Source organism: Trachypithecus francoisi, unplaced genomic scaffold, assembly GCF_009764315.1.
Source record: "Trachypithecus francoisi isolate TF-2019V2 unplaced genomic scaffold, Tfra_2.0 Lachesis_group0, whole genome shotgun sequence".
In the NCBI taxonomy this organism is placed as follows: Eukaryota; Metazoa; Chordata; class Mammalia; order Primates; family Cercopithecidae; genus Trachypithecus; species Trachypithecus francoisi.
The window spans coordinates 118,090,323-118,115,572 of record NW_022681453.1 but is presented as its reverse complement, the minus strand read 5'-3'; the positions used below and the strand labels follow the sequence as shown (position 1 = coordinate 118,115,572).

General features: G+C 40.5%; 1 non-coding gene and 1 pseudogene across 2 annotated transcripts; one reads left to right on the top strand and one right to left on the bottom strand.

Moving 5' to 3' along the window:
* Positions 1-1,182: 1,182 nt before the first annotated feature.
* Positions 1,183-2,537, bottom strand: LOC117083732 (annotated as a pseudogene). Its single transcript, XR_004437195.1, has one exon. The product of XR_004437195.1 is annotated as a transmembrane protein 183B-like (transcript).
* A 583-nt stretch (positions 2,538-3,120) lies between these two features.
* On the top strand, positions 3,121-3,227 carry LOC117084575. The gene has a single exon (XR_004437508.1). It is a non-coding gene; the product is annotated as a U6 spliceosomal RNA (small nuclear RNA).
* The last annotated feature ends 22,023 nt before the right edge of the window (positions 3,228-25,250 follow it).

The window sequence follows — 25,250 nt, the reverse complement described above, 5'->3', positions numbered from 1 at the left end:
TGCCAGAGATAACTACTACTAAGGTTCTTTAATAAGTTAACATTGAAAATACTATTATATCCTGATAGTTTTCACCTAATGTTACATCCTGAGCATTTTACCATTTTAAATTATTCAAAACTATGATATTTGGTGGCTATATAATATTACATCATGTGTGCTACGGTAGTAGATTTACCAATTCCTCTTTATTAGACATTTAGATATTTACAATTTTTATTTTTATGAAGGTAAATTCTGAAAGTGTAAATAAGGTCCAAAGTTTATGGATGATGTTTGAGGCCCTTGATGAATACACATTTCTAAATTGCTTTTCAGAAATATTTCATAATCAATGCAAGAGAGTGACCATAGCACTGTTACTTGGCAGCACCATTGTTTTCTTTCTTTCTTTCTTTCAATATTTTTAATTACTTGTATTTCTGGTGAGATTCTTCTTTCTTTCTTCTTTCTTCTTTCTTTCTTTCTTTCTTCTTCCTTCCTTCCTCCTTCCTTCCTTCCTTCCCTTCCTTCCTTCTTCCTTCCTTCCTTCTTTCTTTCTTTCTTTCTTTCTTTCTTTCTTTCTTTCTTTCTTTCTTTCTTTCTTTCTTTCTTCTTTCTTTCTTCTTTCTTTCTTCTTTCTTTCTTTCTTTCTTTCTTTCTTTCTCTTTCCTTTCTTTCTTGATTCTGAAAACCCTGCCACCTGCTTTATTTCTGGAGAAGGGTAAAGAGAGAAGGGAAAATATTCACTTGAATTTGAGGGGCAGCTAAACTGGAAGCAACAATTTCAGGCCTCTAAGTTTCCTCTGATCCATAAGGGAATGCTGAAACTTCCTTGTTTGGAGATTCAAAGAGTTTAATTTTTCCCTAGAGCAAGATCAACAATTTTCACTGGGATGAAAGAATAAAGAACAAACTCAATAGCACCAAATGAGGCTTTAACACAGAAAACAGGGCCATTCTTTTAAAATGCAAAATTTTAGATTAAAATATGTTTATATATCACAGTAGGTATTCTTCCTCTTTTTTTTTTTATTATACTTTAAGTTCTAGGGTACATGTGCATAACGTGCAGGTTTGTTACATATGTATACTTGTGCCATGTTGGTGTGCTGCACCCATCAACTCGTCAGCACCCATCAATTCGTCATTTATATCAGGTATAACTCCCAATGCAATCCCTCCTCCCTCCCGGTATTCTTCCTCTTGATTCAACATTTCTCCCTTCCCTAACAGGAGCCCTGGAACCTGAAGAGCATGTACATTACTAACCAGACATACAATCCAGCCGCCCTGTCCAAATTGGAATCTGATTGCTAATGGACTAGACTCCGGGCTGCCGCAAGGGATGGGCAGCAGTAACTATGCTCTCAGGGAGAATGGGTACTGAGGATGTCACCAGTCAAAGAGCCGAACGCTGTGCACTGGGTCCAGGATGACTTGCACACCCTGCTCACTGTGCATTTTCTGACCACCATGGACAGGGGAATCTTGGAACACCAGTCTCACTCGATGATGCCACATGTCCGTGCTCACACGGATAGTAAACAGAGTAATATCATCCCCATGACAATCGGAATACAGATGAAACTGAGGGTGATGACCTGCAGTAGGCAGCAGTGCTGGTCTGGATTGGTATGAACATCTTCGTACTGAACGGGAGGCTGCAATCCTCCTGTACACTTGCTCTTTAACCTAGGGGACTGTTTTTTGAACTTGAAGTTAAATTCCCACATTGGTTCCTGTCTGTTCCCAACAATCTTTCTGCATCAGAAAAGTAAGCATTTGGAATTCTTTAATGCGCTGGGGGTGCTTTCTGGAATGGCTGGATTCTTGGAGATTCGAGCAGCAAATGGCTCATACATATGGTACAGAGATTGGATCACACAAGCCCGGAGACAGTGCAGCTTCTCCATTGACTCTGGTCGCAGACGCAAAGGCAGGGAAGCATCCAGCGGGTAGTGCCTTCGGTACAAGCTGGTCCAAAAAGTAGCAGTGCAAGTGACAGTCCAGGCATTCTTACAAATCAGGGAAAAATGCACAATGTCCTCAGGACGGATATAGGAGGCCAGCACCAGCCAAATATCCATGGGATACTCTTCTCCTCCAGCCCCGTCCACTTCTTCTTCGTGTCTCTTACTTTTCTTTTCTCCGGAGACAGGTCTCTCATGGATGCTTTCCTCCTGGGCATCCATCTCATCACTGCTGTCGATGATGTCACAGGGCTCACCAGCCCCAGAAAGCGCTTCCTCTGCAAGAACCTGAGAGGCTTCCAAGCCACAAAGAGATTTTACTTCCTGCTGAACAGCGTTGGTTACGGTTTTCTTGACTCGTCCAGACCTCACGACAGCCAGATCCGACTTGGCGTAATCCGCCACGGTCACTCGGCCGGAGCAGGCGTCGTGGGCCCGGAACTTGAGTCGCTTTCCTCTCTTGGGCACGGCGACCGTCTTGGGGCGAGGCCTGCCTAGCAGGCCGGTTCCCCGGGCCTTGTCTTTGGCCGGAGAGCCGGTCACGGGAGCCGCAGGTCAGCTCCGCCCGGCTCTGCGGCCATCTCACACCCGAGATTAATTCTTTCTAAGGTGCTACCGTGGTCATTGGGGCTGTTTACACATATTCCAGTTCATCTCCCTTTGGAAACATAACAGGTTTGGACTCTTCTCTCCTTTTGAAATTATGCTTGGCCATGGGACTTGCTTTGGCCAGTGAAATATGAATAAAGTGCCATGTCACTTCTGGCTCAAAACTTTAGGAGCCAGTGCACAATTTGCACATTTCCCTATTTCGTGCCTGTATGATGATGACAGTGTGAATTGAGATGGAACTTCTGCCAGCCTGGGGCCCAAGAGACCTGGATGACCTTGGCTCCTCCGTGAACCCACAATGGGAGGTAGCATGAGTAAGAAATAAATCTTATTGCATCACTGAAATTCAGGGCTGGTTGTTAGTGAAGCATAATTGAGATTATCCTGACTGATATAATTCCACGTATTTTTGTATAATAATATGGCGAAGAATTAATCAATGTCCTTCCACTTCAGGAAAATGCATAAATGGATATGAGGACTGTGTGACTCTGAGACAAAGGGAAAACATATATCTTCATAGTCAATGATTTTTCAATTTAAAACTAATATTGTAGTGCTCGCTTCAGCACCACACATACTAAAGTTGGAATGACACAGAGAAGATTAGCATGGTCCCCGCGCAAGGATGACACACAAATTTGTGAAGCATTCCATATTTTTTTAAAAAAGAAAATAATATTGTAATGTGTTTCTACAAGTGAAGAAAGGAAAGTATATGATTCATAGGAATAAAGTAAATCATGAGTTTGTGAAAATGGCACCAAAAATTCAGAAAGAAAGGGAAAAGTCAACTCGGAGACTCCAAGCTGATTTGCTCCCTTTTTGTTCTGTGTCCTTCTACTGTTGTTACCCAGACAACACTGCATGCAATGTGGCGGAACAGGTGCAACCTTGCACTGCTGTGGTAAGAGAAGGTATTTAGAAGTGTTACACAAGACATGTTATGACAATCCAGCTTCTGCTAATGAATGGAGCATTTTGTGTTTGGATCCCGAAGAAGTTACTCTTCTTGTCAAAGGAAAGAAACTAAATTATCCTTCCCAAGGCCACACCTAGGCAGAAACACATACAGGATACAGAAGGTCAGGTAGAACCACAATGGCAGGGAAACAGAGGCTCAACAAAGAGATAACATTTTGCCAATCATAATATTTATGGACAGCATAGGGATTAAGGATCTCAAAGAAATGACTTCTCGAAACAAGTCAGCTTAAGATTTGGGGCCAGAATCCAAACAGAATCTACAGAACTCGTACAATGCAAGGAGGAAAATACCAAATGTCTAAGCAATCTTACCTTAAAAAATAATAACAGAACTCTCTCCCGAATAGTATTCTTTGTTGGTATACATACTTGATGTGACTTATGTGGAAGAAAATTAAATAGCAAATAAATTGTAGCAGAATTACAGTTAGAAATAAGTAATAGACTTAGGTTAGAAATTTTAAAAATCAGCAAATACAAATTTTACATTTGGGAAAATTATTGGAAAAAAATCTGTGTTCAGATTTTAAACTTTGGTTTCAAAGTCATTTTAATGAGAACATTAAAAAGGAATTTTTACTTTTCAAAAACAGGAGTATTGGATTACTTATTTACCAAATTTTATATAATCATAGAACATCTATTAGGCGGTACAATTGAGTGCAAAGGAAAAGGAATTATAGCTCTACTTCTGCTGGAGAATACAATAAAGAAATAAGAAAGCATGTTCACTTTCTTCTCCTATACATATGTTAGTAAAATATGGCTATTATCTACAGGTCTTGGGAAATGATTTTGAAGGTACATCTTAATAGCTAATGTTTATTGAGAATCTACCATATGGCAATTTACATGGGTTACCTTCATCTTCACAAAAACCTGATCAAGTCAGCTGTGGTAGACCCAATTAATGGCGGTCCCCAGTTAATAACACCTTCCAGTATTATACCCTTTCCCACATTGACCGTGGGCCTGGCCATCTGATTTGCTTTGTCCTATGGGACAATAGCAAGCATGATACAAGTAGAGGCTGAATATGTGCTTGAACATTGGATCTGTCTTCTCAAGATCTAGTTGTTGCCATGTAAAAAGCTCAGACTAAATTACTAAATCATGAGAGGTCACCTGGAGAGAGGCTCTGGAGAGTGAGAAGCCATCTTGGACATTCCAGCCCCAACCAAGCCCTCAGCTGATTATTGTTGAATAAGAGACCCAAGCAAAGCCAGCAGAACCACCCAGCTAAACCTCAACACACAGAATAAATTTAATGTAATAAATCATTAGACCAGGTATGGTGGCTCACGCCTGTAATCCCAACACTTTGGGAGGCCAAAGTGGGCGGATTACTTGAGGCTAGGAGTTCGATACCAGCCTGGGCAACATGGTGAACCCTATCTCTCTAAAAGAAAACCTCAAAAATTAGCTGGGCATGGTGGTATGCATCTGTAGTCCCAGCTACTTGGGAGACTGAGGTGGGAGGATGGCTTGAGCCCAGGAGATGGAGGTTACAGTGAGCCAAGATTGTGCCACTGCACTCCAGCCTGGGCAATGAAGTGAGACACTGTCTTAAAAATAAATAAATAAATGATAAAAGTAATAGGTCATTTTGGTTTTAAGCCACTATACTTTGGTGTGGTTTGTTAAATAGCAATAGATAACTGAAATATGAGTAATATAATTTATAATTGATGTATATGCTAATTGTGAACCAGAGAGGTTAAATACATAATCAAAGTCTTATAAAAAGATTGTAATTCTGGGCTGGGCATGGTGGCTCACGCCTGTGATCCCAGAACTTTGGGAGGCCGAGGCAGGCGGATCACGAGGTCAGGAGTTTGAGACCAGCCTGGCCAATATGGTAAAATCCCGTCTCTACTAAAAATACAAAAAAATTAGCTGGGCATGGTGGCACGCACCTGTAGTCCCAGCTACATGGCAGGCTGAGGCAGGAGAATCGCTTGAATCCGGGAGGCGGAGGTTGCAGTGAGCTGAGATTATATCACTGACTCCAGCCTGGGCGACAGAGTGAAACTCTGTCTCAAAAAAAGAAAGAAAGAAGGAAAGAAAAAGATTGTAATTCCAAATGTACCACACAAAATCCCATGTTCTTTTCACTACACTTTCCTAAACTCCAGGTTTATACATCCAAACTGCTTATTTGACATGTCTCATTGGTTCTCTAATAGGCATTTCAAACATAACAGGCCCTAAACCAAACTCTTGAGTCCTTCTTTCCAAATTTGCTCTTCTCTCTGGGTTCCCTACCTCAGTAAATAGCACCAGTACCCATCTAGTTGCTCAGGAAAAAAAACAAAAAACAAAAAACAAAAAAAAACCTAGGCCGGGCACGGTGGCTCACACCTGTAATCTCAGCACAGTTTGGGAGGCCAAGGTGGATGGATCACTTGAGGCCAGGAGTTTGAGACCAGCCTGGCCAATATGGTGAAACCCCATCTCTACTAAAAATACAAAAATTAGCTGGGCATGGTGGCGTGTGCCTGTATCCCAGCTACTTGGAAGGCTGAGGCATGAGAATCACTTGAACCTGGGAGGAGGAGGCAATAAGCCAAGATCACGCCACTGCACTCCAGCCTGGGCAACAGAGTGAGACTCCGACTCAAAAAACAAAAACAAAAAAAAAGCCCTGGAATTATCATTAACTTATCTCTTTTACTCACACCCCGTCAACCAATCTACCAGGAAGCCCTGTCAGCAATAAGCTCAAATACTCCTCTGAGTCTTATCGCTACTATTCGTTCCCTTCTCCTCAACCACCCTAGTTCAAGCCATGATCATGCCTGACTTGAACTACCACAATAGCATACGGGGAAAAGAAAAAAGGGGGAAAAAATGGCACTACAGAGAGCGTAGAGGGTAAAGGGACAATAGAAAAACTACTTTCTGATTCAACAGTTCTTGTTGTCACTGCCATCCCCAGCACCAGCCCAAACTGAGGGACGTTCTACAAAGTACCTTGGCAGTACTCTTCAAATGGTGGCTATCTTCAGAGAAATGAGGCTGGAATCTGGCAGAACGGGGGGAATGTTTTCTATCTTTACTTCTCTGCCACAGCTTTACTCATTTCTTTCTTTCTTTTTTTTTTTTTTTTGAGACGGAGTCTCACTCTGTCACCCAGGCTGGAGTGCAGTGGCCAGATCTCAGCTCACTGCAAGCTCCGCCTCCTGGGTTCACGCCATTCTCCTGCCTCAGCCTCCCGAGTAGCTGGGACTACAGGCGCCGCCACCTCGCCCGGCTATTTTTTGTATTTTTAGTAGAGACGGGGTTTCACAGTGTTAGCCAGGATGGTCTCGATCTCCTGACCTTGTGATCCGCCCGTCTCGGCCTCCCAAAGTGCTGAGATTACAGGCTTGAGCCACCGCGCCCGGCCTAGCTTTACTCATTTCTAGAAAAGCATAGTGGATGGGTGTTTGTGCATCTCATGCCCTATAATCAATTAGAAAATAAGGTTCTACATGTGATTTTGGGGAGATTATAACTGGAGGAGACTAAGGTCTTGAGCAAGCTTGATCCCTTCCTCTGTACACCAAAATGCTGCTTTGTATTTTGGTGGTTTACTCCTCAAGAGAGAAGATCTGGGCAGGAGAAGGTTAATTGAGTAAGTAAACCATGACTTCCAACAGAGAGTGTTCAAAAAAAAAAAAAACAAAGCCACCAGGATGTGTTAGCCCAATAAATAATTCACTGGACTGCCTATTCACAGACTAATAGAAAAATATTACAGAATACCTACATGTCAATCAGTCTGCAGTTAAATAAACAGTCTATGCAGATGTCACCTGTAAAACCCAGATTTATACATTAGTTGTATGTTTTACCCAGGCAAAAACATAATATCTAGTGACATGACTTCAAAAACTATTAAAATCTCATGCCCTTGAAAAGGTTACCTGACATCTTGTAGGCCAGATCCAGGGTTGAATAGACATGTCCCCTGCCACTGAGCTTACAATAGCCAAACATTCAAATGACACTTTAGTTACATTTGCTGCCCTTACAGAGAAACACTGAGAGTTGTGATCCTTCTGGGCCTTCTGGAATTCTGCTGACTTGAGGGGGCACAGCTGCAGCAGTGAATGCAAAGGTAAAATGTGGATTTTCAAATGCCCCAAATCCAGCTCCATCAGAAACTCCCATTTTTACTCAAATAATTTCTTAATTATTTGATATACTTAAAAAGATGAAAATGGTGAGTCCTACTATCCCAGGAATTGTGCTTTATATGGCCTTTTTTCTACTTAATCTTCACAACAACTTTGTGAGGCAGGTATTATTATTGTTCTATTTTTAGATAAAACATCTAGAATATGATAAAACTGAGAGCAATCAAAAAGCATCATTGGTAATATGACAAATTGACACCATGTCGTGCCTGATAGGAGGCAAAATAAGGAATCAAATCACTTCCGTGATATTTTTACTAAAAGTGCTTAAACTGAACTCAATCACCACCAGACCAACCCGAATTGAGGGAAATTCTAAAAAACACCTTGTCAGTACTCTTCAAATGCATCAAGGGCATGAAAGACAAAGACAGACTGAGAATCTGTTGCAAATCAAGGGAGACAAACAAAACAAGACAAACTAAATGCAACACATAAATTTGGGCTGGATCTTGGACCAGAAAAAAAAGTAAATTAGTGAGACAATTGGTGAACTTGAGAACTGTGGTTGGGTAATAGTATTTCATCAATGTTAACTTTCTGATTTTGATCATTTCACTGTGGCATGAAAAATGTTAACATTTGGGGAGACTCTAAGAAGGATAATCAGAAATTTTTTCTTCCTTTTTGTGTAAGTAAAAAATTATTTCAAAATTAAAATTTGAAAAGTGGGGAAGAAAAGAAAGTAAAAGAAAAAAACACTAAATGCAGCATCCCAGTAGGGAATCTGGAGAGACAGAGAAGGCGGTACTGTATTTGGGGTGGCAATGAATCTCTTCGGACAGCCCCAAACCATTTGGGGTTTGTCCTTGGAGTGGTTTATCCAGAAGATCAATTTCTGAAGTGTAAAATTCTTGTGACTGACAGGCTGTTGGCGTTGGAAGAGAATGTAGAGGTACTCTGAGGGCGCTCATCTTGCAGAAATGTGATCTGAAGCTCAGAAAGGCATGAGGATGATGGGTCCAAGGTCACACAGCTAAAGAGCCAAGATAAGAACCTAGCTGTTCTGGGTCATGGGATACTATTTCTGTGCCACCATTCATTTCTGAAAGCGGACACCTCCCTGCTCAAGCCCATAATCCACGGTGTAGGGCTTTATCCATTCGCCATGTGATTCTACCCACCTGCTAGAGATTTGCTTCTGGAGGCAGATAGTCATTCACTTATTCACTCATTCAACAAATATTTATTGAGTGCCTCCCAATGCCAGGCATTACTTGAATGGTAAATGATACAGCAACTATCAAAAACAAAGTTCTCAAATTCTAGTGGACAGACCAAAGTACTGATCCAGTGTCCACCATTAGTGACTTGCAAGGCCTTGGGCACATTTCTTTACCTCTCTAAGCCTCAGTTTGCTCTTCTGTAACACAGAGAAGATGGAATTACTCAAGGATTATTCTGAATATTAAGTAAGATACTGTATCTAGCCTTTTAGCAGAATTGTCTGGCATGTAAGTACTCAGTAAATATTAAGTATTACTGTTATGTGTTTTTCTCTCTAACCTGGAACTCTGTCAGTTACACTAGCTTGAGGAGATAGCTGGGTGCACTCAGAAATTCTATAGTATATTTCTAAATGCATTGAAAACTCACATTTAAGAAGGTGAGTTTTTCCAACAGAGTAATTTTCCATTTCCCACTCCATTTCTTTGTTATTTTCAAAGGTAGATAAACAATAAAAAGAAAGGGCAAGAAAGGCAGACTGAGAAAATTGGTGCTGAGCGAAGAATTCAAATGGGAATTGTAATATGTGGAATATCTAATAGGTTTTATCTAGATTTAAATGAGACAGTTCTTGGAGGCTAGTTGCATCTAGCCTCTTCATGGGCATAATTTGAATGACACTTTAGCCAACCCATGATTATTTCCACAAATGGAAGGAATAATAGATTACCCGACATACAACAAGATAAGCAGAACCTGCTAGCACTGCTTGGAGCAAGCTTCTGGCGCCTTCCTTACTGCTATATCCTAAGAATATGACCATTAATTCCTCTCTGCCATGTTGCTTGTCGCTTGTCTCCCCAGGGTCAGGTCTTTCCAGATATCTACTTTCTTCCCTTCCCCTGACTACCCCTAGCACCAGCAAAGGGCCTTAAACATAGAAAATGTTAAAGAAATATATGTTGGCTGAGTATGGTGGCTCACACCCATAATCCCAGTACTTTGGGAGGCCGAGGTGGATGGATCACTTGAGGCCAGGAGTTTGAGACCAGTGTGACAAACATGGTGAAACTCTACAAAACATTACAAAAATTAGCCAGGTGTGGTGGCATGCATCTATAGTCCCAGCAACTTGGGAAGCTGAGGCATGAGAATCACTTGAACCCAGGAAGAAGAGGTTGCAGTGAGCCGAGATCTTACCACTGCACTCCAGCCTGAGCGACAAAGCGAGACTCTGTCTCAAAAAAACTAAAATAAAATAAATAAATAAATAAATGTATGTTGGCCCAATGTGTGGTGACTTATGCCTGTAATCCCAGGAGTTTAGGAGGCTGAGGCATGAGGATCACTTGAGGCCAGGAGGTCCAGACCAGCCTGGGCAACATGACCCTACAAAAAATTAGAAATACACTGTATATAATAAAGTCCAATGATAATCAGAAATACCAATAATGGTATCGGAAATAAAGTTCAATGGTAGTGAGAGACTCCTCAATCCATTCAAAATTCTATCTCTCTACTTGCAGATGTTGGGACTGAAGTGAACAGAGAGTACTTTGGTTTTGCATCCTTTCTATGCAACGATTTTCAGCGAGAGGTAGAAAAATTTAAGGGTTACATTTCATATTCTCCAGTCACAAACTCTTTAGAGGAATGATGCTCAATAAATCCAATCAGTAGATCTAGCTGGGAGAAGAATTAATGGGTCACATACAATGTATATATCTTCAAATTCCTTGATAAGCAGAGATGGACTCGTGTTTTTTCAGTGTCCCTAGTGATTCTATGGGACAGCCAGGATTAAGAATCAATGCTGCAGATATTTACATGGTCAAATACCCAGCCTAGTATTTGCCAGTCTCAGTTTCAAAGTCCCGGAGGATAGAGTTGTGTGGCTCAGTTGGGTGAGGTATCTACCGCAATCCCAGTTAAGTTGGCCCAACAGGCAGGATCACATAGTGTAGTGCAAACAGGTTGACTTGGGGTCTCATTCCTGTGGCTGAGGCAGTTCTTACAGAAAAATGGGGAGAAGAGTGTTATGGTAGGTTGGACAGACACCTAGATCTGTGACTTGACAGACATATGGAGTTCTTACTACTTGTCCCAAAACAATTTAAGACAGCTTGCAAAGACACAAGCAATGCAGGATTTAAAAAAATCCATCAAATTAAGAGACCTATGGAAAATAGAAGACATTGTAGGAGGAATCAGGTGTAAAACAGGTAAGATGACTGTCCCAAGTTATGCCCTGAAGGTCAGCACACTCTACTAGAAGTGCATCCCAAATTTGTATGTGAGTTTTCTTGTAGCAAACATGAAAATTGAAAACCAGCTACCCAATTCCCAGTATTCATAAGATAACATACCAGTCCCCAGGAGAAGGGCAGCTTTCCCTGAAGAGAAAAGGGTGAAGGTGAAGGAGCTGAAGAAGGTGACTTTTCAGTCACCGGAGAAGAATTTATCTTCTTCAGCTTAGTGTGCCCTAGCTTTGATCTTCTTGCAGGAAATAGGGCAATGAATTGTCACAACTTCCCTTGCCCAGGCCTGTAGCCCAAGGCCAAGTGCAGAGGGCAGGGTGCAACCTGAGCTTGGTGTGGAGTGCCTGTAACACTGATGAAATAGAGAACAACTTCAGCCAAGACTTCATTTTCTTTTCTGAGGAGAAATCTCCTACTTAAAATTTCTTCAAGCCTGCTTCTCCTCCACTCCAACCACAACCCCAACCCTACCACAAACTTTCTGGTGTCAAAGTTGGGTTGTTTACTTACACAAGACTCTAGCACTTAACTAGATGGAAACCACATTAGGGCTGATTCTGTTTAAAAGAGCTTTGAGGAAGTTTGAAGTTCTTTATGTGACTGACATCAGTCAGTTCACAGAGGAAAGATGAGCATTTATGAGATGGGGATATGAGATGAAAAGGAAGTGAGAAAAGGAAATGAGGCTTGACAGCCAGGGCGCTGCCATTTTGAGTTCACTTTCCAGAAACTTACCCTACTGTTTATCCTCCACCTAAATCCGTCTTCCAAACAGACTTGAGTTCGATCTCATTTTATTTAATCAGGAAATTTTCTATTTTCCTATATTGAGTAGGGTCAACATATCAGAGAAATGAACAAACAAAAACCAGCTGTGGCAAAGAATGTCTGTTGTGTTGGCAAACAACATGAACGTGGAGATGATTCAGCCATGGGCCATTTGGAGATCGTTAAAACAGCTGCGCATACCTGGGTTCCACTTCAGTGGTGCATCCAGACACAGACTCCTAATCCAGTGCTCTTCTTTCTCCTTCAGCACTCTATTGGGTCCACTAAGCAAGTACTGAGCCATCTCAGGGCACAGAGTAAAAGGCCATGACATTCAAAGGGGCATGGGCCTTAGAATCAAACAGGTCTGAGTTCCAAACCTGCTCTGTTCAGTAACTCAACCTCTCTCAGGCTGTTTTAGTACCTCTGAAACGGAGTAATAATGCCTCCTGTTGAGGTTAGAGATAATGTAAATATTAGCAAGAATGCCAGTATTAGAAATAATACAGCACATGAATTAGAACCTGGAAGGTAAATAGGAGGAGTTCTATAACTGAAAGTAGTTATTCACTTCACCTGCTCATCAATCTACTTATTATTTTTATTGCTTTTTCCTGTTCTTTGCTAGTTCTGAATATAAGCTACTCAGTCAAGTTGGGCAGAAAGAATGGAGTAGCAATGAGAGATTTCATGGTGGCTCACACCTGTAATCCCAGCACTTTGGGAGGCTGAGGCAGGTGGATCACCTGAGATCGAGAGTTTGAGACCAGCCTGACCAATATGAGGAAACTTCGTCTCTACTTTAAAAAAAGTACAAAATTAGCCGGTCATGGTGGCACATGCTGTAATCCCAGCTACTCGGGCGGCTGAGGCAGAAGAATCACTTGAACCTGGGAGGTGGAGGTTGTGGTGAGCCGAGATAGCGCCATTGCATTCCAGCCTGGGCAACAAGAGCTAAACCCGTCTCAAAAAAAAAAAAAAAGCATCAGCTTCCTTCAGAAAGCCCCAGTTCCAGAGGAATATTCCACATCTCTAGGAAAGTGAACACAAGGGTTCATAGTTCAGGATTCCGCAATGGTTTTGGTGGTAGGAGCAATGGGAAGTGGGAAGTAAGCTGGTTTTGCTCAGTAAGGAGAAGCTGTCACTGCAGCCTCACTGTGGATGTTTGTCTTGTAGCCCGTGCGTTGGCTCTTAGGTGTCAATTTGTCCATCTGCCTTCATCATCCTGCTGCACAGCTCTGGTCAAATACCTGTCTTCTACAGATAACAGTCCTCTGCTCTCCAGTCTCTGGAAACAAAGGATTCTAAAGCTATGCATCTTTGTATTCCTGAAATGTGCCCATGTGACCTTTTTAGGATGCTTTTAATCCCTTGCTTATAACATCAATTTCTTTCTGATTATCAAAGTTATATGTATTCATTTAAAAATCTGGAAAATATATAAAAACTCAAGGAAGAAAAGAGCAATTCCTGCCAACTGCCCCACCTAGAGTTATGAGGCCTGCTGACATCTCCCTGGCCTTTTCTGTAGCTAACGTACATACGTTCTTTCCATCCTTCCCCCACCAAATCGAATCCCATGATGTATACTGTGGTATGTGCTTTCTTCACACAACAGTATATTATAAACATTCCCCCCCATGCAATTAAATAATTTCTTTTTATTCTTGTTTTAGTCTCTTTACTTCCTTAGAATCATCATGAGAACATGAAGCAAGTCGGGAAACCTGGGTCCCAGCTGGTGAGGTGACACTGGGCAACTTATTCAGTCTTCACCTGAATAATCTACAAACCCCATCCCAGTCTCAAAGGTTTATGATTCCAAGCATGGCAGTAATCTTTTTTGAGAAAAACAAATGGACTCTGGATTTAAAAAGACAGACCCTCTATGAAGCCCAGGTTTGCTCAATCTATGTAAGAGGAAAAATTGATGACCATCAGTGATCTTCCACAAACGCCAGACCTTATTCAGGAAGGGAAGAAAAAGTGCTTAAAATTCTCCAATGCTGCTAGTGGCTTTCTGAATTTGAACTCTGATCTCTACCAAACCGTGAGTCCTTTACAGTTTATTGAACTAGATTATTTATGGCTGTGGAGGGAGCTGATCAAGGACTCTCTTTTTACTTTACTTTAGCACTCTGGCTATTCTGACAGAAGTACTATGTGCATTATTTCTGAAAAATGTTTAAAGGAGCTTTAGAATCTTTGTTTTCTGAATTAAAAAAAAATGATAATTCCTGTGATTAACTAAATGTTCTTTTTATAGTGCAGCGTTTTCACCATTAAACCTGCACTTTTTCCTAATTCTATTTCATTTAATCACATCACACATTTTCACTATTTTTAATCCTTATATTGCAAGAATTATTTCCACCAAAATATTTTCTAATTCATCTGACTAGATTATAGAAGGTTAATCAAAAAAAAAAATCAAAACAAACAATTAAAAAGTAGATGAAATAACCAAATAGTATTGTCAGGAGAAAATGGGAAAATAAAAGCATATAAGGCATTCAGATAGATAGATTATAGATAGATAGATAGATAGATAGATAGATAGAAACATACACACACACATACACACATATACTACATATGTAATCACCACATTTGTTGAAAACAGTTGTTACATGCCACATTTATTTCACATAAATATTTTGGTGGCGTCCAGTGCATAAGATTTGAAATCCGAAGACCAGTTGGCTGTGTTATTCTTATCAAACCACTGAACTTCTCATTTATAGTGTTCCAAATTATGCCCTTTATAAATGTTCCATTTATAAAATGGAACAACAATACTGCCCATGAGAATCAAAAGAGAAAGTAAAAGTGAAAGCAAATCTAAACTGTAAAGTGATATACAAATGTAAAGATAAAAAACACACAGCTTGGTTTCTTTTTTCTTTTAAATGGAGATAGGTGCCTCACTATGTTGTTCAGTCTGGTCTTGAACTCTTGAACTGAAGTGATCCTTCTGCTTTGGCCTCCTATAGTGCTAGGATTACAGGCATGAGCCACCATGCCTGGCCAGCTTTGTTTATTGCCACTCATAATAGGAAAACTGAAAAGATGCCAATTCCCCAAACTATTTTATTTTCCTTAATGGGGTTTCCTAGGAATGAATCTTTGAAGTTCTCCTTTTGGGTGCCACCTGCTGACTGAGCCAACCTCAGAGTCCAGCATCTACTTGGCAAAGAACGCTGTGCCAGTTCTTAGACCTCAGGTAAGTCTAGTGGGCAGAACTGTGAGTTATGCCTGATTGTCTGACCTTGGCTTTAGGAGCCATCCTTTCTCAGCTGGGCTACATATTTAACCTCTAGGTGAGTCATTCTCTTAGATTCCACCCTGGGGCACTCAGCCTCACCATCTACTTCATTCAATAGGTTATGGTCAAGAAGAAGTTGGAAGGACAACTGGAAGCAGAGGTGTTTTGTAACACTAAAAAATGTTTCCTCTTGACTGGAGTGGCAGGGAGGATCAGGGTGGTGCAGTGGTGAGCATGCTGGAGCCAGGGCCAAGACGCTTTGGCTGATAACAACTGTGCCTACTATACCTCAGTTATATTATCTGGAGAAAGAGAATATTTTCAGCTCTGAGTTAATTTTAAGAATTATCTCTGACATTTATATGGTGATTTGTAATTTCCTTACATAATGTTGCTTGTTTTATTCTCAAAAGAATGCTGAGAGATAGATAGTTTGATAGTTATTAGTCTCCCATGTTACAGTGAAGATACATGGGCTAAGAGAGATTATGCGTTGAAGTGCTCAAGTGGTTAAAACACTTCAATAGCTCCCTGTTGGCTCCAAAATTTAGTCCAAACTTGATCATTCTTCAGCTTCAGCCCTACCCAAACTACCTGTAGTTTCTCTAAGGCAGGAATTCTCAAAGTGTGGTCCTTGGACAAAGAGCCTCAGCATCACCTGAGAACTCGTTAGAAACACAAATTCTTGGGTGCCATCCAGTTCCACTGAATCAGAAACTATGAGAGTGAGGCCTGCTAATGTGTGCTTTCACAAATCCTTTAGGAGATACTGATGCCTACTGAAGTTAAGCCTTAGAATGCATGTAAAGACTCTAAGGCATTCTATTTTCTCTCTCATCATCAGGCCTTTAACATGCTGCTCCACCCACATAGAAGAAGCTCCAGCCCTGTCTCAAGCTCCAAGTGCTACCCTCAACCCCATACCCTCATAACTCACTCACCCCAGTCTCACCCCAGTGTCCCTTGAGTAGATTTACTCCTAAGTATCCCAAGTCTGAGAAGCTGTGCCTGGTTTGGTTGACCTCCTATGTGCCCCTAGAGAAATTTAGGATTGTGTATGAAAAGTGCTCAGCATGATACCTAGGTCATAGTAACTGGTCTATAACAGTCCATTTTCCTTCCTTTTTCTTCCTCTGAGAACATTTTGCACAAAATTTCAAATACTGAATAAAAACAATGTTCTATTTTTGACGATTGACCATAGGAAAGGTGAGGAAGTTTCCAGCCATCCACCTAAAAGTCATGATTTTCAAGAGAATCCTCAATCACAATCAAAATCTCTGACCACCCGCCAATAATAATTTATTATTTACTAGTTAGAAGATAGATGTTCTTCCTTTGTTCTCATATTTTAGTTTTCACTTCAAACTTCCTTTAGCAAAAGTTTTAAAATATTTTGGACAGGTGAAAGACTAGCATTGGCACCACGATCATCTATATATCTACCATGAGCTCAGGGTTTCTTAGCCTCAGCACTATGGCATTTTGGGATGGATAATTCTGTTGTTGGGGGCTTTCCTATGCAATGTAGGAAACTGAGCTGTGTACAATCTGTTTTCACACTGCTATAAAGAACTACCTGAGACTGGGTAATTTATGAGGAAAAGAGGTTTAATTGACTCACAGTTTCCATGAACTTAACAGGAAGCATGACTGGGAGGCCTCAGGAAACTTACAATCATGGCCAGGTGAAGGGGAAGCCAGCATGTCTTACATGGCCGAGCAGGAGAGAGAGTGAAGAAGAAAGTGCCACACGCTTTCAAACAACCAGATCTCTTGAGAACCCACTCACTATCACAAGAACAGCAAAGGGGAAGTCTGCCCCCATGATTCAATCACCTCCCGCCAGGCCCTTCCCCTGACACGTGGGGATTACAACTCGAGATGAGAATTGGGTTGAGACAGAGCCAAATCATGTCAAGCACCACCCCTGGCTTCTCACTAAGTGCACATGCACACATACACATACACATGCACACGTACCCTCCCCCTGACTTGAGACAGCCAGAAATGTCTCCAAAAGTTGCCAAATGTTCCCCAGAAAGTAAAATTAACCCTCTTCCTTTGTAGAGAACCATCAACTCTGATCAATAATTGTTAGCATTTTACCATATTTGCTTTGTTATACATTTTCCCATAATTTGAAAATAAAATTTGAAAGTAAGTCAGAATTTCAAATTTTCCAAAATTTGAAAATAAGTCACAGATAAGCTGGCAGTTCACCTCCACAGAGTTTCACAGGTATCTCCTAAAAACAAGGACATCAACCTATATAACTACAATATTATTATATACATAAGAAGGTTTATAAATCTCCATTATTATCTAATACCTCGTCCATAGCCTTTACATGTGCAAGTAATATTAGCCTCAAGTTTGGGAATGGAAGATATATTTTACTGTCTAATTCTGGTCCTGTATTTGAAAGGCGAATGATTATACAGTCTTTGCTGTTAGGTTGGAACAAGGAATTTGATTTCAAATGGCTTCCCTCAACTTCGGTGTTCTGGTCAGGAGTTCATGAGCAAACTACAACATAGGTGCATCAAGACACTTGGTGATTTTTAAAAATAATAAAAATAAAAGTATTTAAAACAAGTGAACTGCTGAGCACACAAGTTGACTGACTGTACGCTTTGGTATATTTAATCCCTGGTATTTCCATTGTCTCCTTTCATCATTCTCTTTCTGATCTCATTTTATTTCCAGACAGCTTTGATACCTGGTTCATCGTTCTGTGATCAGTTCTCATTTGACTCCTCATCTCCTTTGCCCTGCTATCTTTTACTCACAATTCTTGGCAAATTGATAGCCCTTAAAAAATTGAACCATTGCTTCCTTCTCCCTTTCACCAAAGATCTCAAGATTTGCTGAAGAAAAATCACCCAGATTTATGTCGTTATATATGCCTGGTCCCCATATTTAGCTGGGCTTCTACTGCCTAGAAATCCCATAGTGTTTTCCATATCTAATCTCTACAGTGGTCATTTCACAGACCTGTGACCTCTGCCCACTCTCATTAGATGACCTCACCTCCTATTCACTGAGTTCACAGAAGTCATCTGATAAGAAAGTCTTCAACTTCCAACCCCCAAGCTCACCTGCATTCTCTTCTAGCTTTTCTTCCTTATTCCTGACTTTAAAAAGTTGACCCTGCTTTTGCCTAACACTCTTGCCTTTTGCTCTGTTAGGTAGCCCATGTCTTTGTCATTTCTCAAGGGATTGGTTTTCTCGTTGAATACTCTTCCCCTCTTCTGTTTCTCTAATCATTTCCTGATTACTTGTCTATCTAAACATAGTTAAGTCTCAATCTTTCTTGACCTCATGACAACCCTCAACTATGTCCTGATTTCTTTCATTTGCTTAACAACCAAGCCCCTTCAGAACCTTTCTGAAGCAAAGGTTCATGGACTTCATCAGATTATCACCCCTTTATCACCAAGAAAGACTACAAACCTCTTCTCTACACGCTTTTCTAGAGAAATCTTGTCCATTCTCATGGCTTCAGTTGCCCTCTATGTGCCACTGGCTCCTGATACCTCTTCTGAGATTTCCATTTTCTGGATTTCCAACTGCACAGACACCAAACTTAGCAGGTTCCAAGATAAACCTGTTACTTTCCTCCACCCTCAAACAAGCTCCTAGTTGATTAATATCTTAGTAGGTGACACAGCCCCTTCTCCGTTGCCCAAAGCTAAGACCTCGAGGCATTCTAGATAGTGCTTACCCTTCTTCTCTATATCCAATTAAAACTAAGCGTCACAAAAGTTCTACTTTCTAGATGTGTCTCAGATCCACAGGCTTTATCCCTCTGGTGACCACTCCTGTCCAGATGGCCTGGGAGACTGTGACAGCCTCATAATCAACTTCTCTGCTTCCAGTCTTGCTCCTCTCTAGTCCCTTTAGCATGAGGCAAACACTTTAATCTTTTTAATGTGTACACCTAATCATTTCATTGGCTTAAACTCCATCAGGGGTTTGCCGTTGCCCTTAGGATGAAGTCCAAACTCTAACGTGCTCAACTTGTCCCTTTATTGCTTGCCTACCTCTCCAGATTCATCCTGAGCCCTTTATCTCAACACCATCCATTCACAGACATAATGCTCCAAATACAACGAACTTACTTCAAGGCCTCAAATGAGCCATGGAGTCTATCACTTTTCAAACATTGCATATTCTATTGTCTCCACCTGCAAATTCAAGTAAGCCACCAATTGGACATTACCTGAGACATATTTCTTTGGCAACAGTTGTGTATTCTACACTATGATGGGTCAAAGCCACCATATAAGTAATAAAAGTTCCTTATGGTTTATACAGTACTTCATTTGTTGTAGAAGTAATAAATATTCACCACAGAAAAATTAGAAAAAGCAGATATGCATGCAGTTTGCATATATATGTGTATATGTTTATAATGTGCATATATAATATATATACATAAATTATAAAATAGGATCACCCTACACAAATTGTTTTTAAAATACAAACACATTTATTTTTGTGCTGAAAATGTCAAGTAAATAATTTAATAGCTCATCTAATTATATGCCCATGAAAATTAGAATAGTCATAAACAATAAGAAATTTCCATGATTTCACATGAGAACTGTTTTTTGTTTGTTTTTAACTTATTAAGAACTTCCTTCTTCAACCTTCCAGCTACCTTTTGTTTTACAGTGATAAAATATACATAACATAAAATTTACAAGTTTAAACTTTTCTAAGTGTACAATTCTGGCTGGGTGTGGTGGTTCATACCGGTAATACCAGCGCTTTGGTGGACCATGGTGGGGGGATTGCTTGAGCCCAGGAGTTTGAGACTAGCCTGGGCAACATGGTGAAACCTTGTCTCTACAAAAAATACAAAAATTAGCTGGGCTTGTGCCTATAGTCCCAGTTACTCAGGAGGATGAGGTGGGAGGATTGCTTGAGCCCAGGAGAAAGAAGCTGCAGTGAGCTGTGCTTGTGCCACTGCACTCCAGGCTGGCCAACAGAGCAAGACTCTGTCTCAAAAAAAATTTTTGTGTGTGTGGCATTAAGTATATTCACAATGTTGTACAACCACCACTACTATTAATTTCCAGAACTTTTTCATCATCCCAAACAGAAACTTTGTATCCATTAAATAACTCCTCATGCCCTTCTCTATCCCACTCCTGGTAATCTCTACTGTCACATAAATGTTTTGTAATTTGTTTTTTTCCACTTAATTTCCAACACTTTTAACTATTCTCCAACATAATTCTTAATGGTTGCCAAGATTATAATGATCATGTCATAATTTAACTGGCCCTTCATATTTAAATAGTTAAGTCCAATACTAATTTTTCAATCTCAAAAACAACACTACACTGAACTTCCTTGCCTTATTGTTTCTGAAGCAGTTTTTATCTTCTCAAACCCTGTGAGAATTCAAAATTGATCATGCTATCTCCACATTAAAGATGAGACGGTGGAGTTCAAGTAGATTATGCTTTGTCTAGTGTCTCCATATAAGGAAGGGCAGAGCTGAAGCTAGAACCCAATACTTCTAACTCAATACCACTGCTCTTCTATACTGCCTCAGCCAGTCTCATTATTTCTCAGTTTGGCAGAAGATGGCAGTTAAGACAGAACAGAGGATTGGGGAATAACAAACTTCTGTGGAGAGATGGCCACACAGAGCTGCCAAGTCTGGGTTAAGTGGCATGGTGGCAGACTGAAGATAGAGGAAGGAGACTGGACGAGGTAGCTCACACCGGTAATTCCAAGACTTTAGGGGGCCAGGGCAGGAGATTTGCTTCAGGACAGGAGTTCAAGATCGGCCTAGGCAACACAGTGAGACCTTATCTCTACCAAAAACCAACAAGCAAAAAAATTAGCTGGGTGTGGTGGTGACCTCCTTTAGTCCTAGCTACTTGGGAGGCTTAGGAGGGAAGATTGCTTGAGTACAGGAGTTTGAGTTTACAGTGAACTACATCACACCACTGCACCCCAGCCTGAGCAACAGAGCAAGACTCTGTCTGTAAAGAAAAAAAAGAAGATAGAGGCAGGGGACTTGTGAAAGGTTAAAGGCCTACAAACCACACTGGGATATCACAAGTCAAAAAAGAAGAGACTGTAAACGAGCTCTGAAAGCTGCCAACAGCTAGGACCTAGGGATTGGCACCACTCTATCGCTGGTCCCCAAAACACCCTTTGTGGGAAGAACTTGCTAGTATGGAATTCTCAGCCTCTGGGGTCCCACCATGTGCTGTGTGTCTATTTGATAAATAATACAGTATAATAATCAGACTTAGGAAACTGTTTTGAACAAGTCGAATGGAACACACACACATAAATGTTAAGTAGACTAGTTAAAACTCCAGTCTTCTTTGCTTTTTGGCAAAAATAATATAAAATTGGTGGAGAAAACACTGGTATTAAAAGCAGATTGTCTTTGACCTTAAGACAACATTTATTATTATCTTATAAATACAGTTTATTTCCTAGGAAGAAAATCTTTAAGACATTAGGTCCATAGTGGAAAAATAGCAAAAGGGATTCTTTAAAGCAAATCGTTTGCAACTTTTCAATCAATTAATGCTGCCTTTACTCATTTATCCATTTTTCATTTTCATAATTTTACACAATTTTGGTTTCCCTGAAAGCAGATACTGAGATAAGAACTTTTGAGACGGTAGCTTATTTTTGAGGTGATCCTAGGAAGCAGAAATGTGGGAGTTGGGAAGTTGAGACAAAGAAAACAAGAAAGTCAATCAAGTGTTTTCTAAGGAGTAGGTTTCCACTGTGAGCAACTGTGGCTTATGTCTGCTGGGCATTGCTAAAGAACTGAGTAGACCATGCTCCAGAATTGTCCCATCAAGGTATGAGAGGCTAGAGTGTTTATCCATCAACTTCTAAACCTTATTGACTGAAAGTTCCTTTTAGGGGTCAGTATTTAAAGCTATCCTCCTTCTCTCTTCTTTCTCTTGTACTTTTGGGCTCTAGGATCCAGATGAGCATCCTTCTATGGCTGTGGAAAAAGCCCTGAGGCCAAAAGCAAACAGGTGCCAGGAGTGTGCCCTCAAGGTGTGCACAGGAAGTGTATGGAATGTCCATTAAAGTTGCTCTAAAGTCAGGTGGGCTGAGGCAGGTGGTTGAGAGACCATCAGTGTCTATACATATTTCTTTTGTACTTAAAACCTTCTCCATATAAAAACAAAACAAATAACAAATCAAGCACACACACACACGCAAATCTGCAGCAGGAGCAAAGTCTCTTCTTTGGCTACTACAGAAAAGCAAATTAATATTTTAAATATTATATTAAGTTTAGAATGTGAATTACAGAGGAGAGAAACATTTATCTAGATAATTCTTCATTCGGCATCCACTAAAACTTGGGGATTGTACTTTTCACCCAAAGAACAATAATATAAAATTAGATGGCACTCTCAACATCATTGGTCATTAGGGAAATGCAAACCAAAACCACAGTGTGATAGCACTTCATATTCACTAGAATGGCTATAATCAAAAAGATGGATGATAACAATTGTTGGTAAGAATATGGGGAAACTGAAATATAATAAAAAAGATGGATGATAACAAGTGTTGGTAAGAATATGGGGAAACTGAAATCCTCATGTATTGCTGGTAGGAATGCAAAATGGTATAGCCACTTTAGTAAAAAGGTTGGCAGTTTCTTAAAAATATAAAGTTCCCATATGACCCAGCAATTCCACTCTGAGTAAGAAGATTGGATACATATCTTTATATAAAATCTTTTAACATAAATGTTTATAGCAACATTATTCATGATAGGCAGAAAGTGAAAACAACTCGAATGTCCATCATCTGATGAATGGATAAACAAAATGTGATATATCGATGCAATCGAATATTATTCAGCCACAAAAGGATTGAAGTACTGATACATGCTGTGACATGGATGGATCTTGAAAACATTATGTTAAGTGAAAGAAGCCAGCCACAAAAGGTCACATATTATATGATTCAACTTATATGAAACGCCCAGAATAGGCAAATAATCTTTTTTTTTTTTTTTTGAGACAGTCTCACTCTGTTGCCCAGGCTGGAGTGCAGTGGCGAGATCTCGGCTCACTGCAACCTCTGCCTCCTGGGTTCAAGCGATTCTCCTTAGGCAAATTCATAATCTTATGCATAAAGAATCTGTACCTGGAGACGGAAAATAGACTAGTGGTTGCCTGGGGCTAGGAGTAGGAATGAATTTTAGAATAAGACATCCCCAGATTCAACATTACAAGCTCTGATACCTTGGGCAATGTATTGAAAAACTCTTGACCTCAGTTTCCTCAACTATACAGAGGAAATAATAATGCCAACCAACTGTGGAGATTAAATTGAGCAATGTAAATAAGGAGTCTGATAAAAGAGACACATTTAGAAAATGGTAATTATTATTACTTCTGCTACTACTACTATTATTATTATGGAGAAAGAACACAGGGTGAGGACCAATACAGCATAAGAGACACAAAGGCTAAAACACACTAGAAAGTGGGCACAGAATCTTTGTGGAGGGATTGTCTGTGTTAATAATTTGATCATTCTAAGGTATTGAGGACTGTTTAAATTCAATTCCAGCTATTAAGGTGGTAAAATGTGTTTTAAAAATGAATATGGAGAAAAACAATTTTTTTTGGAAAAGCGAGGAGAGCAGATCACTTCTCAAAAACTGTAGAGAGACTTTATGGACTTCATGGGTAGAATCTCAGCCTTAGAATTAGGAATTACAGCAACAGCTAATTTTTGCTAACCATGCCCCTCCTCCATTACTCTTACAGACATTATCTCATTTACTCCACTTGATAATACCATGAGATAAGTGCTATTATATCCCCATTTTTCTAAATAAGGAAACAAATACTTAGAAGACTGAAGTGACTTTCCCAAAGTCATACAGCTGGAAAGGGACAGCATCCCAGTCCGAACTCAGGTCTGCCTAAATCCCAAGCATGTGATCTGCAAAGAAAGGGAGGTGTGGGCAAGGAGGAAGGAATGGAAACCGAGAGGAATCTTGAAGAGGAAAGGGGTAACATGTGGTCATTCCCTTTAGATGGCCTCATCCAAGACTGTGACCTTCACACCTCCCAGCTACATTCCCATTGTATTCCCTGTGCACCCAACTCCAGGGGCGCCATTCACAGATAATACATTGTGAGTGGTGGCAAAGCAGCTGCCTGCTGCCATCATGTCATCATAGGTAGCAAAGTGGCTTAAAAAAAGAAGATTGCAAGGTAAGTGTGTGTAGTGGGGACTGAGAGACAAAGAAAAATTGGAAAGGGATTCTGGGGAGTGAACTAGAGATAAATGAAGGATCAGATGGCAGCACTCCACTGAGGTCAGGAACAGGGAAAGATACAGAGTTTGGTTCATCAGGAAGGGAAGGAAAAGGGAACTCTGGTTTAGAGACTTTAGGAGAGGTACAAAGCATCCCTTAAGAGTTCTAGGACTCCTAGAACAGGGAGAGAGAGGGCTGGGAGTTCTGTGCGAGAAGGGACTGAAGAAAGCCACAGAAAAACCGTGCCCACTGCGCAGTTTCACCAGATTATTTCTCAGCTTCCTTTTTTGTTGTTGTAGATGGTGAGGTGGAAAAGAAAACAGGTTACTGATTGGTCCATTCACTAAAAAACAAATACTCAGGAAGTTTTGGTGATTCAATAATGAAAGTGATAATGCTTTTCAAATGTGAAGCATATAAGATGAATTTTTTTTGTAGTTGTTTTTTGTTTAAATTGGAAATGGGGCTATTTTTTCCACCTGTGAAATATATATTTCAATTATGGAAGATGATATTTCTACCCACAAGTCAGTCTGGCAACAATGCAGTGGATTTCGCCTCTTGATTTTTTTGTTTGTCTGTTTGTTTTTTTGAGACCAAGTTTCACTCCTGTCGCCCAGGCTGGAGTGCAAAGACAGGACCTCAGCTCACTGCAACCTCCGCCTCCTGGGTTCAAGAGATTCTCCTGCCTCAGCCTCCCAAGCACCTGGGATTACAGGCATCCGACACCATCCACCTGGCTAATTTTTTGTATATTTAGTGGAGATGGGT